Raw genomic sequence first — 16329 nt, forward strand, 5'->3', positions numbered from 1 at the left:
AACACTGAACAGGTTGCGGTCACATTTGAATGCAAGAAGGCAAATTTATGATGATTTTATGCGAAATGTTTAGTAAAGATACCTTGCACAACACCAAACGATTCTGCAAAATGTGTCTTTTCCTTGGTTCTTGGCGAAAAATGGTTCGAAACTCCGGCACAATGTCGCTTCAACTGAGATTAACGTGTTTAAATGAGCTTTCTGTTAGCAATCTCCTGGAGTAGTTGGTTCGATGACAGCACCTTCGTTTTTTTTACTGTTTTCGTCAAGATCGAAACATCGTAGGTTCAAATCCCACCCTTTCCTTATTATTTTTTCCTTTTTATTTACCGAGTACGAAGTGTTCTAATAACGTAATATAATATTACATGATATTACTGTAAATATTTATGCGATGCATGCTCAGTGGCGGCGATTGGGTTTCAAAACTGATGGGGCAAGGTGGGGGGAGGGCAAGGACAGTTTCTTTCCATTGGTAGATAAAGTTTAGCATAGTGCTGGGTCATCTGCCCCTCCACACTCCATAATCGTCGCCACTGTGCATGCCTCAAGTAATGCTTCTACTAATGTTTTTAATCTTTCAGTGATTGGCAGGATTTTGGGAAATACTTTTCCTTTCATTCAGCTGTTATAAGTTAACACAGATTAAGAACTTACATGTCAACTTTCTGCATCCGGAAATGCTGGACATAAATCGCATAAATATCAATGGAAATATCCAAGAAACGTAGATAAGCATTCTCGTCCAAAGCCGTTTACTTCCCGAAAAAGATTTCGCAAAGAAGTAGGTTTGAACCCATGACCTTCCATTCCATAAGCAAACGATCCCCCTACACCACACGGTTCACGTTATTTTATGCACTCGGTTCGGATTCCACTTTAAACTGTAGGTCCAGTCCCGATTAGCCTTACTATGCATAAAGTTGACTTAAAACACCAAATCAACCAATTTATCTCCTTTCAGAGTGGGCCTTCTATGATACTGTAGTCGGCCAGCATCCGAAAATACAGTTCTGCTTCGCGTATACCAGAGTGTAATTGCATTTAATATTGTGACTAATTTTACTTTAAAACTACAGATTAAACCGATAATATTGTCCAGAAAAGAACCTCAAAGTAGATCTTCACACAAAGTATTTTAATCCATTGCCAAACATTTCAGTTAAGAATAATATTATGCTTTTCCATTGACCGTATTTTCGATTCATAGTGAATTTGCTAAATAGACCATGTCAAGAAATCTAAATATGTAAGTTTTACTAGTAAATGCATTTAAAATGCACGAAACAACAGGGAAGGAGAAAAAAATAAACCTCAAAAATAAGTAAAAATGCAACAAAAAGAAAATGTAAAAGAGAAAGTGTTTTCCGGCTCTAACTGAAGGGAAACGGACATGATATCAGGTTTAGCATTGTTTTTAAGGGTCAGAAAAAATGTTGATTTTTCATCAACTTCCGGACCCTAATTAGTAATTATGACCATTGAAAAAGTTGGAGGTAGCTTACTTAAAATTTTCTTGCTGAGGGATCGTATCGTCCCATATCTCCACTTCATAATAAAGAAAAAACATCAAGTTCATATTTCGAAAATGACTTGGAGTTTTCCACCAGGAAAATATGTTCTTCATGGTTGATTGGTTGATTTGGTGTTTTAAGTCCACTTTATGCACAGTAAGGCTAATCGGGACTGGACCTACAGTTTAAAGTGGGATCCGAACCACTTGTGCCTCCATCGAGTATCGGGACCAATATGTTCTTCATAGTTTGAAGTTCGTTAGTATTATCTTTCAAGGTTTCAATTGTTTTAATTTCTCACATATTTTATATTTCATACGTTCCTCTCTCTTTTCATACAGTCTTTGGAAAAAAGCTGAAGTTTCTTGTCAAACGGGGTCTGGTTCAAATGACTCCTTTTCGCTCTCCTGTTCCTACTTTAAACAAACAACAAAATACTTCGTAACTAAACGATTGCTTGTTCAAAACACGGAATTTTTACTCAATTTACAAAATATGACAAAACACCAATAGACATGTTCATCATTTTTCCCTTTCAGCGGTTCTTGATTTTATCTGAATTCGTTTCCTCATGAAAATTGCCATGAGGAAATTATAGATATGACATTATGTGTGAATTGGTTTCTTCAAACTGGTAGCAAATTTTACCCTGAGCTACCTGGAGAAGAGGTAGCGTGCTTGATTCTTACGAGGGAGGTCTTGGGTTCGATTCTCCATCTAAGCAGGATTTTTTTCAGGAGTATATCGTTGGTTGTAAAGTTTATCCACCGTGCTAAGAAGTTAACATTGGTCTCTGTATTTCACGAGAGGAAAGGAAATAGTAAGAGGAAGTTATTTCGATGATAGGAGGAAGTCACATGCCACGTGGAATGCGCAGAATCAAGTTACATAGAGTTAAGTCTGTAATGGTGGTTTCGAATATTGCAAAGTTAGTGCGGAAAGTTTGTTATATCTGATACTCGTACTTTCTGTTCAAAGAAGACAAACATTTTAGATACAAAGCAGTGAGGAATTAACGATCATTATGAGGTTTTGAATTTTTTGTTTGTCACTCACTATATAAATACTTATTAGTAGTTTCTTATCGAATCGGCCTTCGTCGCAATAACAATTTATTTATGTTAATAAGCAATTTACTATTAGTTTTAGACTCTTGGTAAGATGGTGGTGAGGGGATTGACAACAGTCATTACGAAGGAACGGACATAAAATTACCAATCTTAGCAATTTGAACTCATTAAACGCTCTCCTTCGTTACAGTACTGCACTAGATCACTACTTAACATAACTGTATATCTTTTTTTAGTATATCGAAATCAAATAATCAATATTTTAGGTGTCAGTGAAGAACAAACAATACATAACTTAAATAACATTACATTTTGCATCCTGAATACATATATGTGATTTGTGAATTAATCATGATTTGTGTGTTAACACAACATATGAACAATAACTAAAAAGAAAAGTTTTAACTTTAAATCCTGGAAATCTCCAACTTCTAAGGGGAAATATGCGCAGAAGGGACGTCCCTCAAGTGTGCATCGGATTCATTTTTTAAATATTCTAATATCAACGGTATCTGTTAAGCAAACAAAAAAAATGATAGAGGAGAGGGTGGGATTTGAACCCGCGACCTTTCACGCTTGATGAAAAATAAGGATAGCAGAGCCTAACCAACTGCTCTACGTTAACTTAATGACGTTATACTCTTAAAAACATGTTGACGTTTATGAAGACTCCTACCTTCCTGTGTTTCAAGCACATTTTCTCGACAAGTCGTGTAAAATATATGTTTTTGAGAACTGTTCGATATTATGCAATGTATTGTAAATAAAATGTCGCATAAAATCCTCACAAATTTGCTTCTTTCTGCACAAACTTGATGGCAATTTCCTTCAGGTGGAGAAAAACTCTATTCAGTGTTTCAAACCCCCCAAATTTCAAGTCGAGCAAGCAGAATCGTAAATATCCTTCAAGGTTCTTTTTCCAATTTATTATATCTGTTTGATTGTGTATTATAATAGCGATTTATAGTTTCTAAGTTCATGGAAAGTGTTAAATTGAAAACCTATCACCGCAGCGTTTATCGTCTAGTGGAAGGACCTACTCAAAGTTGGCTACTCTCACCTGGAGCTGAAGTGCAATGTTGCTAAGTTTACGATTTCGGGACTTAGAATTCTTTCGAGGCGGTCAAATAAGGTGTTGCGAAGTGTACAATTATAAAATAATATAAACAAATATAAATGTTATTTAGGTCACCAGATTTTTAAAACAACAAAACGGGACATTTTTCATATTTTTCTGAAGGAAAATTGGACGGCAAAATGTACAAGTATTGCAATTAAAGTTTAATATTTCAAATATGAAGTAATATATATGTCTACTTTAGAAACAAATAACTTACCTAATGTAACTTGGAAACTTCGCCACACACCGCAAGGAAATTGTCTAACTTAGAACGGAGAAAATTTCCAGAAATGGATGTAATCAAAAATTGAGCATCGGCGTTTAAGACGCACCATGTTTTTCATACCTATTTTTATAGGGAGAAAGTGCGTCTACAAATACGGTACATAAATACTGCGTAAATAACTTACAGGATGTAGTGTAGTGCACTGCGCAACAACAAAGCAGTCCTTTAGAATTATAAGTCATTCACTGAAAGGAATAAAGGTCAGTAATGTTGTGAAAAGAACACTCTACTGCAAAGAACTACACGTTATCTAAGTATGTTTTCAAAACAGACCTTCCGTCGGTTTCTTCTTTCCGCGAAATGGACTACATGCGAAGGGATCATACGCGAAATTGACTAAATGCGAAGGAATCATACGCGAAATGGACTACATGCAAAGGGATCATCCGTGAAATGCACTAAATACGAAGGGATCATCCGTGAAATGGACTAAATGCGAAGGGATCATCCACGAAATGGACTAAATGCGAAGGGATTATACGCGAAATTGACTAAATGCGAAGGGATCGTACGCGAAATTGACTAAATGCGAAGGAATCATACGCGAAATGGACTACATGCAAAGGGATCATCCGTGAAATGCACTAAATACGAAGGGATCATCCGTGAAATGGACTAAATGCGAAGGGATCATCCACGAAATGGACTAAATGCGAAGGGATCATACGCAAAATTGACTAAATGCGAAGGAATCATACGCGAAATGGACTACATGCAAAGGGATCATCCGTGAAATGCACTAAATACGAAGGGATCATCCACGAAATGGACTAAATGCGAAGGGATCATCCACGAAATGGACTAAATGCGAAGGGATCATACGCGAAATTGACTAAATGCGAAGGAATCATACGCGAAATGGACTACATGCAAAGGGATCATCCACGAAATGGACTAAATGCGAAGGGATCATACGCGAAATTGACTAAATGCGAAGGAATCATACGCGAAATGGACTACATGCAAAGGGATCATCCGTGAAATGCACTAAATACGAAGGGATCATCCGTGAAATGGACTAAATGCGAAGGGATCATCCACGAAATGGACTAAATGCGAAGGGATCATACGCAAAATTGACTAAATGCGAAGGAATCATACGCGAAATGGACTACATGCAAAGGGATCATCCGTGAAATGCACTAAATACGAAGGGATCATCCACGAAATGGACTAAATGCGAAGGGATCATCCACGAAATGGACTAAATGCGAAGGGATCATACGCGAAATTGACTAAATGCGAAGTATTTGAAGATAACAACCTACTGCAAAGCACTACACGAGCTATGTGTGTTTTCAAAACCAGACCTTCCCTCGGTTTCTTCTTACCACGATGAAAATCATTCGCGTCTTATGTTCCCACATAACTACAGCGATGCAGATTTCTAATATAAACCGCGATGTAGTATATATGGATGTCTGAATGTTGCTATGCAATAGTTCATAAAAATAGTGGAGTAGGTGTATTGTTGCAGTTATTCTATGACGATAAGTCATTGTCACAATTGAATGGTGTTTATTAGCCTCTAAGAAAGGAAACAAATATATGTACTGATGGGGTGAAGCTCATGCGGAAAGAAATGTAATATGAAAACTGTTAACACACTTAAATTTCTCTTGATTTAAAATCATACTATAATTTTTATAGGCAAAAATAGCAAATATTTTTGTACTAATCATGTAAAACCGTAAATAGTGTCATTATTATTAGGCTGTAAATAAACATGGCAGCTGATATTTCGCAAACTATCATTAAAAAAGTCTCCAAAATTCAGCTATAAAAACTATACAAATATTTTAAGTTTCAATTATACAGTAGGCTACATCCAAAATGTTTAATTTTCAAGGGATGAAAACTTACTGAAATTGTTATGGTTTTATTAACACGCTCAATAAACATTTCCATAGTAGGTTCCCGATGGCGCAGTGGTAGCGTCGTCGCCTTGTAATCAAGGGATCCCGGATTCGATACCCGGTGGAGGTCCATAGTGGTTCGGATACCACTTTAAACTGTAGGTCCAGTCCCAATTAGCCTTACTGTGCATAAAGTGGACTTAAAACACTAAACTCAATCAATCAACCCATAGTAGGTCCATATTTACAGTGTCAGAAACAGAAATATATATGTAGCTATTTACATATATATTTTTTTTTATTTTCTTTAATCTAACTGTTCAAAAATTTGGAGAGCCGTTTACCAGAAAATGCATTTCTATTAAAAATATATCTAGAGCAATTTTAAGTGTGTTTTTAAAATCAAAACTCTGATTTCAAAAATGATTTTTTTAAATGAGAATCATAATTTTTATCCACACTGACCCAGACGCTTCGAACCTATACTCTGTCCCGGAAAGCTCTGGAGCGCGCGAACGAGAGCAGATCTCTGCGGAAGTATAGTGACTGCAGAGGGCTGGACCAATGAGCACGTGCAAGGGAGCGAGATTGCGTGCAGGGGTGGAAAGCTGCTGCAGTTACCAGCTGTTTGCAGAAACGTGCACTGCTTCGCTTCACCCACTCACTTTCTCCCCTTTTCTGCCGTTATGCGCGGACTTGCTCGAGAGATCCCAGAGATAGAGTATAGAAATGCTGCGTCGCCCGCGCTCAAACATGTTCCAGGGAAGCATCCTCTGAGAGAGGCATCCACGCCGGGGACCTTTAGTTCGGATGCAAGGAGAAATGTCAGGAGATGTTTCCAAGAAGCGTGCTTGCCATTAAGCCCGGGTCCGCGGGAGAAAAGGGCTCTATTTTCCTGTCTGTTGACTCGGCACTTGGCTGCACTAATGACTTTTCCTCGATACCTGATTCCCACCGCGCCAAACGAGATAAGACGGCGGGAAATGCCGCCGAGAAGGGGAAAAAATACTTCTAGAAAAGAGACGAGAAACTCTCGTGAAAGTCTTCGCCCATTTTCTACTTTGGTACATTAGCCCTGTTATTTTGTAAACGAAGCCCTCAGAAAACTTTCTCGAGTAGTTCCACAGCCGAAACGCAACTCGAAGACTTACGAACCAACCTCGCCTAAAAACACACTAAAACGCTTCAACGGTTACAAAGAACCACGAGAGGAGAAAAGAGGATACAGATCTCGGTCTCCTTTCGAGATTCCAGACGAGACCCGCAAGCCTTGTAAAACTAAAATGACAACATGTTCGAGATTAGATCGACAACAAGACAGGCCTCTGAAAAATAGAGAAAAAAGAGTGATTCAGTGTCAGTTATTCTCGATCTCGTTCCAGCCTTTGATATGATAATGAAAATTTTATCTGAATAAAATTTACATTTTCTTCTTGTATGCCCGAATTGCTTGCATTGTAGAATTATTTCTGCTCGATTTACGGTCTTTACGGGATCCAATGGACAACACGAAGTAAGTTGGTAACCCCTTCCAAGTAATCCCATTGGTGGGGCCGTCTCGCGTCACTACTTGCACAGAGACTTGTTTTCGCTCGCTTGCTCCAGAGAAAGCTGGACCAGAGTGTAGGCTATGTTGCCTGGGTTCGATTCCCTGTGGGAGCTAAAGAAATGTCGGTGTTTTCTCGGACAATTGTGGAGCTGTTTGAAAAGTAGAAGCAATGGTCTCAGATCTCGAAAGCAGCTTGTCAGGTATTGGTTCACAATAGGCTGTTTCGGCATGGAGCTTAGTTCCGTTCTTGTGGAGTTAGGGCCGCACACTCACACAGAAAACTAAATGCATCATATCGATTGATGCACTAAAGTGTGTTTCATGGCTTCTTCAAAGAATCAGATTCACATTTGATTCATTTGGGTGCTTCATCATCTGTTCGGATGCACTTAAACGTTTGGTCTGAGCTACAGAGTTTATGTAGCTCAGACGAAACGTTTAAGTGCATCATTAAAAAAAGATGCGTTCTGGTGCATCAAAACGTATCAAGGCGCATCAAAACGCATCAACTGATGCATTGAAGTGCATCTCGACTGAAATAAATCCTCACTTGAATCAAATGATGCACTTGGGTGTTTCTTTCACGACATACAAAAATGTGAATCTGATTCTTTGAAGAAGCCATAAAACACAATTTAGTGCATCAATCGATATGATGCATTTAGTCCTCTGTGTGTACAGTGCTGCAGTGAGAGGATTTCCCTCGAGCGCCAAATAGTTTGCACGGACAACGCAATGGAATTGAGATCTTCCTCGCTGGAGCGAATAACAATCGAACTGGAAAATCTAGTAGGACACGAATAATCGTAATTTGTCTGTGCTAGTGGGCTCTCAAATCGTGAAGTGAAAAATGCACTGAAATTGAAATTTAGTGACCATAGTCAATGTTAAAATGTAGTTTAGTTTATCCTACCCAGTGCCGGATCTACAAGCTGCAAAACCCCGCCGTGCGGGGGAAGGGCGGAGACAAGTAAGCCTTTAAGGGGCCCTCAGCCATTGGCATAGTAGAGGGTTCGTTGTGTATGTTTTTTCCCACGTGGCAGTCAGACTAGAATCAAATAAGGTAGAATTTCACCAGAAATGCAGTGTTGAAGGTTTCTTCAACCAATCTTTAATCAGGAAAAAGCTATGACTGCGTGATTGTAACAAATGTATCATTTTCCAGGTGTGAGAAAACAGTGTCATGTATATATATTAATTCATTCATTGTTTTCTGCCTAATTGGCAGGTTTTTCACTGCAATCTCCAGCTTTCTCTATTCTCTGCCTTACGCTTCGTAATAGCATACGACCCAGTTAATTTAATATCATCCATAAGCTGATATCTCTTTCTTCCACGGACTTTTCCACCTTCAACCATTCCCTCCAAGGCATCTCTTAGCAGGCAGTTCCTTCTTAGACAGTGTCCTAACCAGTTTCTTTTCCTCTTCTTGATGGTCTCCAGTATAGATCTTTTTTCACCAACTCTTTTCAGTACGGCTTCGTTTCTTACCTTGTCCGTCCATTTTACACGCTCCCTTTTTCGCCATGTCCACATTTCAAAAGCTTCGAGTCGTTTCTCTTCATTTCTTCTCAACGTCCAGGTTTCTGCACCATATAGTGCTACACTCCACACAAAACATTTCACTAATCTCTTCCTTAGACCTATGTCCATGGGTCCACAAAAAACATTTTTTCTTCTATTGAAAGCTTCTTTTGCTATTGCGATTCTCATTTTCACTTCTTGGTTGCAGCTCATGTCACTGCTTATAGTGCATCCGAGGTACTTGAAGCTATCCACTTGCTGGATTCTTTCACTGTTTGCTCTCACATTAATATTCCTTGGTTTCCGTTCAATAACCATTGCATTTGTCTTCTTTACATTAATCTCCATCCCATACTGCTCACAGCTGCTGTTTAACTCTTCTAACATACTATTTATGGTTATTTCATCCTCAGCGAATAATATATATATATATATATATATATATATATATATATAAATATATATGTATGTATGTAGGTATGTAATATATATATATATATATATATATATATATCACATCACCCCCTTCCCATTTTAATATTTTGAGTTAAATTCAATATGGCGGACATCCGCTTGGAACACACCAATGTAGTTCCCCCCTAGGCCTAACTGTTTCTATCATGACTAATTGTACTCAGCCTAATTCCTTTACTTTTGATAGGCGGTGTTAAGGGACTTTTCAATCACCCTCTAGGCCCTTATAAGTGGCTTTGTCAACATGAGATCAAGAAATACACAGATACATTATATGTGTGTGTGTGTGTGTGTGTGTGTGTATGTGTGTGTGTATACAATGTATGTAGTATGTATGTGCGTATATGTGTGTGTAAAGGTAGGTAGGTAGGGGGGGCTTTGGTTATATTTTGCGGGGGGGCCCGAGACATATAGATCCGGCACTGATCCTACCATTACATAGCGATATATGAAAATGAATCAGATGATTGTGGGCTGAAACTGCCAGAACGGATATTTTATACATATGTGTGTACGATTATTGTCACATTAAAATGATATTCCATTGTATACGCTCGAGGGTGGGAGACTCGAACGAGTACTGAGCGAACGTGGTCCCACGCAGTACTCTACCTTACACATTCACAATCTCAAAAAAGTATGAAGGTTTTGTGATCAGTACCACGTTCCCCTCCATTAATTAGACATTGGGTGAACCCCAAAGCTTCTCCATGCTGGGACAATTCTAGAAGTATTCCGACGTGAATCCAACAAGGATATACAGCGTAGCAGTCCGACGCCCTAGCCACTGGACCACCCCGGCTCTAGACTGATCTAGTCTGTTACTCCGCTCCTTTCCCCTTTGACCTTATTTTTGACAAGATGGAGGAAAGCTAAGTACACAGGGGCGGAAACACCAGACCGCAAACAAGGGCTAAGAAGGTGTTTTCCGTACTCGAGGCTTAATGGGATATTCCAACCAGGCGAACGCGGGATCAACACATTAAATATGAGTGAGACGCTAGACAGGCACAGATAATCCTGTTGCATACGGTCCCATGCACGTTTTCCTTCATATTCTGCTTCTTCAAGACGCTCAAGAAATTTCCACTCCAGAGGGTGGAGAACTTGGAAGCTGGGTGCGTCAGAAGATCGTCGACAGTTAGTGGGGACCTTCCTCTATGTCACAATTATTTTGGTGATCGTTCTCATGGTGGAAGTGCTTTTTTCATAAGCGTCGTTACCTACGAGTGAGTACAGGGAACATGATTTTATCAGTGTGCGAATTAAGCATTTTGCTTTTGGGGGGGGGATGCCCACTCAATCCCGTATTTGCGATTTAATTTTCTCGAGGGCGTATTTTTCTTTTTAGCCATGGAATTTTGTATGTTACTCTACTATTACTTTCAAGTTCTAAGTACCTAGGGCATTTAATCTTATGATAATCATTACACTTAATTTAGAGACTTCCCAGGAAAACCCAAATCCAAACACAAAACGAAATATTGAAGTAGTAACACTGAGAAAACTTGACCAAGTATCTATTGCGCGTTCAACTCAACGACGGAGTGCAGCGAGAAATGTGATCTACGTAAATCCAACGAATAAAACTGACTAGTCATCTATGGCGCGTTCAACTCAACGACGGAGTGCAGCGAGAAATGTGATCTACGTAAATCCAACGAATAAAACTGACTAGACATCTATGGCGCGTTCAACTCAACGACGGAGTGCAGCGAGAAATGTGATCTATGTAAATCCAACGAATAAAACTGACTAGACATCTATGGCGCGTTCAACTCAACGACGGAGTGCAGCGAGAAATGTGATCTACGTAAATCCAACGAATAAAACTGACTAGACATCTATGGCGCGTTCAACTCAACGACGGAGTGCAGCGAGAAATGTGATCTACGTAAATCCAACGAATAAAACTGACTAGACATCTATGGCGCGTTCAACTCAACGACGGAGTGCAGCGAGAAATGTGATCTACGTAAATCCAACGAATAAAACTGACTAGACATCTATGGCGCGTTCAACTCAACGACGGAGTGCAGCGAGAAATGTGATCTACGTAAATCCAACGAATAAAACTGACTAGACATCTATGGCGCGTTCAACTCAACGACGGAGTGCAGCGAGAAATGTGATCTACGTAAATCCAACGAATAAAACTGACTAGACATCTATGGCGCGTTCAACTCAACGACGGAGTGCAGCGAGAAATGTGATCTACGTAAATCCAACGAATAAAACTGACTAGACATCTATGGCGCGTTCAACTCAACGACGGAGTGCAGCGAGAAATGTGATCTACGTAAATCCAACGAATAAAACTGACTAGACATCTATGGCGCGTTCAACTCAACGACGGAGTGCAGCGAGAAATGTGATCTACGTAAATCCAACGAATAAAACTGACGAAATTCGCATTTCTTGCCATGGCAGTTAGTTTATCTGACAGCGGACAGAGAAACGGTGTTACTCTGGGAGCTTTTTGAAAAAAACCGAGGACAAAAAATCAAATAAGCAATGATCTATTTGAAAATAGAACTTCAGATGCAAAGTAGGATGCAATTTTTTTAAACGTTAATTAACTTTTTCCCCGAATTAGTTTTTAGTGGTATTTGTACTATAGTTAAGAAATGGTATACAATATATATGGTTTGAATTCCATTTTTGTTGGTGGTGATAAAATCACCTCTGGCAGGGATTTAAGGCGAGGAGATACAGTTACGCACCATGTGTCCATTTATTTCAATATCGTCGGAATGGATAATGCTACTGAAGATAAACGTGGGGGTACAAGAGAGCATGAATTTCTCCACATGTGGCAGGCTGAAGCGTTTTTCAAAGTTGATTATTAAGATAGATACGAACTGTAAAAAATATGACGAATAACAATTTCCGGAATCCCATGTATTCCTTATGGGGAATCAACTTCAACATCAAATTACGACTAATCAAATGGGACTTTCGACTTTTGTGCTGGGCAATCACTTCTTCAAACTGCCTTCTTCCCGTTGATATCATTTTCTATTCCATCGGAAGTTTGATATTCCCAAGATAACAAATCAAAAAATACTTCCATATACCCAATCCATTTGTCCTTGCCTCCTCGCAGTGTTGCCAAACCTGGTGCGCATAAAAGAGCTAAATTTAACCTAAAATGGAGTTAAAACTGACTTTCAAGGAGCTAGATTTACGAAGTGCTTCCTATAGTAATGTTAGTTGTCAAAGGAGTGGGGAGCTGCTATTACCGTTAACTCTAAATTGATGACAATTTATTCTTAGTTTTCACCATCTAGATCCGACGGCATCACCCATCTCATGGTCGTACGAAATCGAAAATAAAGGATTCCCTGATAATAATATTATGCCAATTTCACGTCCACACGGTGCTATAAAAAAACAGTAGCTGGGGATATAAGAGGGGATGGGGCGACGCAGCCAATATAACAATATCACGTCACGTGCAAAAAGTATAATCCTGACAAATGTTGGTCTATGTGGGCCGGAACCAGTGATGGTATCATAGTGAAGCACGGGGGCGGGCGCCCCAGTTCACAGCCAAACGAGTGAACGAAAGAGCCAGATCTGGCTCCAAGAGAGCTAAGTTGGCAACACTGACTCGGAGGAAAAAGCCGGACGGAGACTGTCTCGCATGCCCTTAAAAAAATTTCTTCTGCCTGGGATAAACATTTTTATGGGGGGGATCCCCAACATCCCCCCCCGTTAATTCACACACTGTGTAATACACAAATATATTTCATGTGCACAGTATTTAGGGGAGCGTCTCCGTTGTCCACCCAGAAATCAATTAAAAATACCGTAATCTAAAAGCACGTCAATATTTTTCAAACCCGAAGCTAAATTGAAACAAGGTTGCAACACTTAAGGTAGAATTGAATTTGGTCTACGCCACCAGAAGTTGTTTTGGAAAATTCCTCTCCTATCGAAAAACCGCTTTGATATTTGAACTCTGAAAAATCACATCTGCTTACAATCCCTTCTACGACATTCAAGTGAATCTTAATATGGTTTTCTCTCGCTGAGGTCACGATATCTGTGCTAGAAAGCAGGTTTGCAATACCACAAAACAATCACAAATACGTAGAATGGCAAAAACAAACTACGCTAAGATTCACTTAAAGGCTCTAAAAGGAATTATAAACAGAAGTAATTTTTCAGATTTGGAATATTGTAAGGGTTTTTTGAAAAAAAAAAAGACACTTTCGAAAACGTTTATGCTGAAGCAAAACCAAAGAACGACCTTAAAACAAAAGAGAATTTTAACAAGAAACAAAAACAGACCGTATCGAACGAACCCAAATAAAAACCGAAGAAAATAAACCCTCAAAAAGTTGAAACGAAAAAGTCAACAACAATCCAAAGAAAGTTGATTAATAAAAATAATAACATTAATATAACAAATATAAAAACAATTCACAAAAATCATAAACCAAGTCAACTCAACGAATGAAACAAAAAGCAAAATGTAAATAAAGCATTGCGGTGTCTAACAAAACTAAAATAACTTTGGTTTCTTTCTGCTCTTCTTAATTGATGCATTTTTAGTACTAGTATTTGATGCATTTATGTGTATTTTGATGCACCAAGTAGGAAACGAAACAAACAAAAACAAATAAACGAAACTAATAAAATAATTAGGGCTGAGCCAATATCGATGCCGATAATTGAAAATTGCAATAATTAAAATTTGTTCAAATATTGATCAATAATGGTGTGTAAATATTTTTCTCCAATTATATGCATCATTTTACCAAGAAATTTGCTTTAGAATATTCAAGAATTACTTCAAAATATTAAAATAGATGTTATGTAATCACAAAATATAGTTTTTCGTGAAAAATTGGTGCAAAAGAGACGTTGCGTTTTGCATAATTTTCAGGAAAATCAGACTCGGCGAAAGTGTCACGGGTCATTTTTGCGAGCCCCGTGAAAGAACAATATACAGGAATAGTATCGGTTGGTATCGGTAGAAGAATTGCAACCGATACTTTCCGATATGTACATATGTGCATGTAGTCACTTTTGACGAAAATCGGCACGGTACTATTTTGAGTACTGGATTTAGTCAAAAGTCACTAAAGTCTGAATCACATGGAACTGGATTTTCCAATAGGAATGCCCTAGTTGGCGCTGGACTGGCTACCAATTTGCTAGTTTTCTCCTCACACTATACTTGTTATTGTACTTGTCGATAGACGAGTGAAGCAGTAATGGCGGCCGCGTGAGATGTAAACAATGTATCACTTCACATTTTTAAAAGCCTATAACTATTGAACGGAGAGGAATTACGTTTCGTTAAAACGTTATTAGGTATAAAACAATGGCGCTGCTTAAATACATACTTTACAACGTTTACTGTACACGTGTGGAAGAATATTTTAGTTGTTTCAATTGCAAACACCGTGCACTCAGGATAGATGGTGTAATTCATAGCATTTATGCTAGAAAAAATGTTAAAAGGAAATGCTTTCGTCTAAAGCCGGCTTATAGATAGACGATCAATTTGAAGAATATTGTGCTTTTATCAAAAATTAGAAAAGAAAAGTATGGACAAGAGATTGGCTCGAAAAAGAACTGGGGTATGCATATCAATATTCATACATGAGATTCTCAGGATTAATTCACAAATTTAAAAAACATTAATTTAATACACTTGTAATAATAAGGATTTTCATTTTCGGCTAATTTTATTTGTCACATACACATCTCATCTCGTTGCTAATAAAAACAGCCAACAGACAACAAATTCTCCTTTGCAAACTCACAGATTATCTTCACATGCCCAAACTTTGCTCTGATTGGCTGTTCCACAGTCGAGGAGAGCCAGTGGCAATTAGAACATGTCCTATTCCTCCAAACCAGTCAAACAGCCAGCCAGGTAGCCATAACATCGGGGCAGGTAGCCAGTTCAGCGCCAACTGTGATTTGATTTTAAATTTTGCTCGATTTTGATTAAGTTGTGTGAAACAAATAAAACAGAATCAACGAAAGAAATATAGTTTAAGGCGGTACCCCGTAGGCAAGCGTAAGAATCAAAATTCTCCATTGATGATGCGGAACGTGCAGTATGGGAAGAAAGCAGAAGGGATGCTGGTACGAGCTTCTTATTTTCCCTTAACGCATTTCAGGAATTTGGCAGCAAAACCTCATGATGCATTACTGGAAAGGATGCGCCTGACATGTGAACAATGTAAAACCTAGCTGAGAAGCAGGGATGGAAAAAAAAATGAGGGTTATTCTCCTCCATGACAGCGTTCGGGCTGATCTAGAAACAGGATGAGAGCGAGCAAGTGACGGGATCAGAAGATAAAAAACTAAGGGAATGCTTTTGAAAGGAGCTCTCTCTCTCGAGGAACCAAAGAGAGAATGTGTGTTGGGGGTGGAAGATATTTGGATGCTGTGATTCGAGTTTCTTTTTTTCCCACCCTTATATGAGTTCCTGTTCATATAGCGAAGGTTGCTTTTGTGAGGGAGTGCATCGTGACAGTTTTTTCTCACGTGTATCATTCTTTTCTTTTCTCGAAATTTTCAGGCGAAAGAAGGGGAAAGTGGAGAGAGTACCTTGAACAAAGAAAATGATGCCAGCGTCTACAGGGCTCACTTGTCTTCGTTTCTAACGCAAGAGAATGTGGAACTTGGATGGTTTATACTAGAAGATAGCTTGTGTGTAGTCTGTTGGTAAGAAAAATGAGAGTTTCATCCTATTTCCCACCACTCTGATATATACTACACTCACATACACACATCCATTTAAAAAAAACAATAGAAAGAGCAAATATTAGTTAATTTTTGAACATGAATGTACTGTACATGAGTTGAAATTACTAGTGTACCTGAAAAACGTTCATTTTTTAATATGGTGTCAGTAAGATGGCGTCCTAGGTGTTGCACACATTCTCGGAGTCTGAGTAAATCCGCCCA

This window comes from Lepisma saccharinum, chromosome 28 (genome assembly GCF_977018435.1).
Source record: "Lepisma saccharinum chromosome 28, izLepSacc3.1, whole genome shotgun sequence".
In the NCBI taxonomy this organism is placed as follows: domain Eukaryota; kingdom Metazoa; phylum Arthropoda; class Insecta; order Zygentoma; family Lepismatidae; genus Lepisma; species Lepisma saccharinum.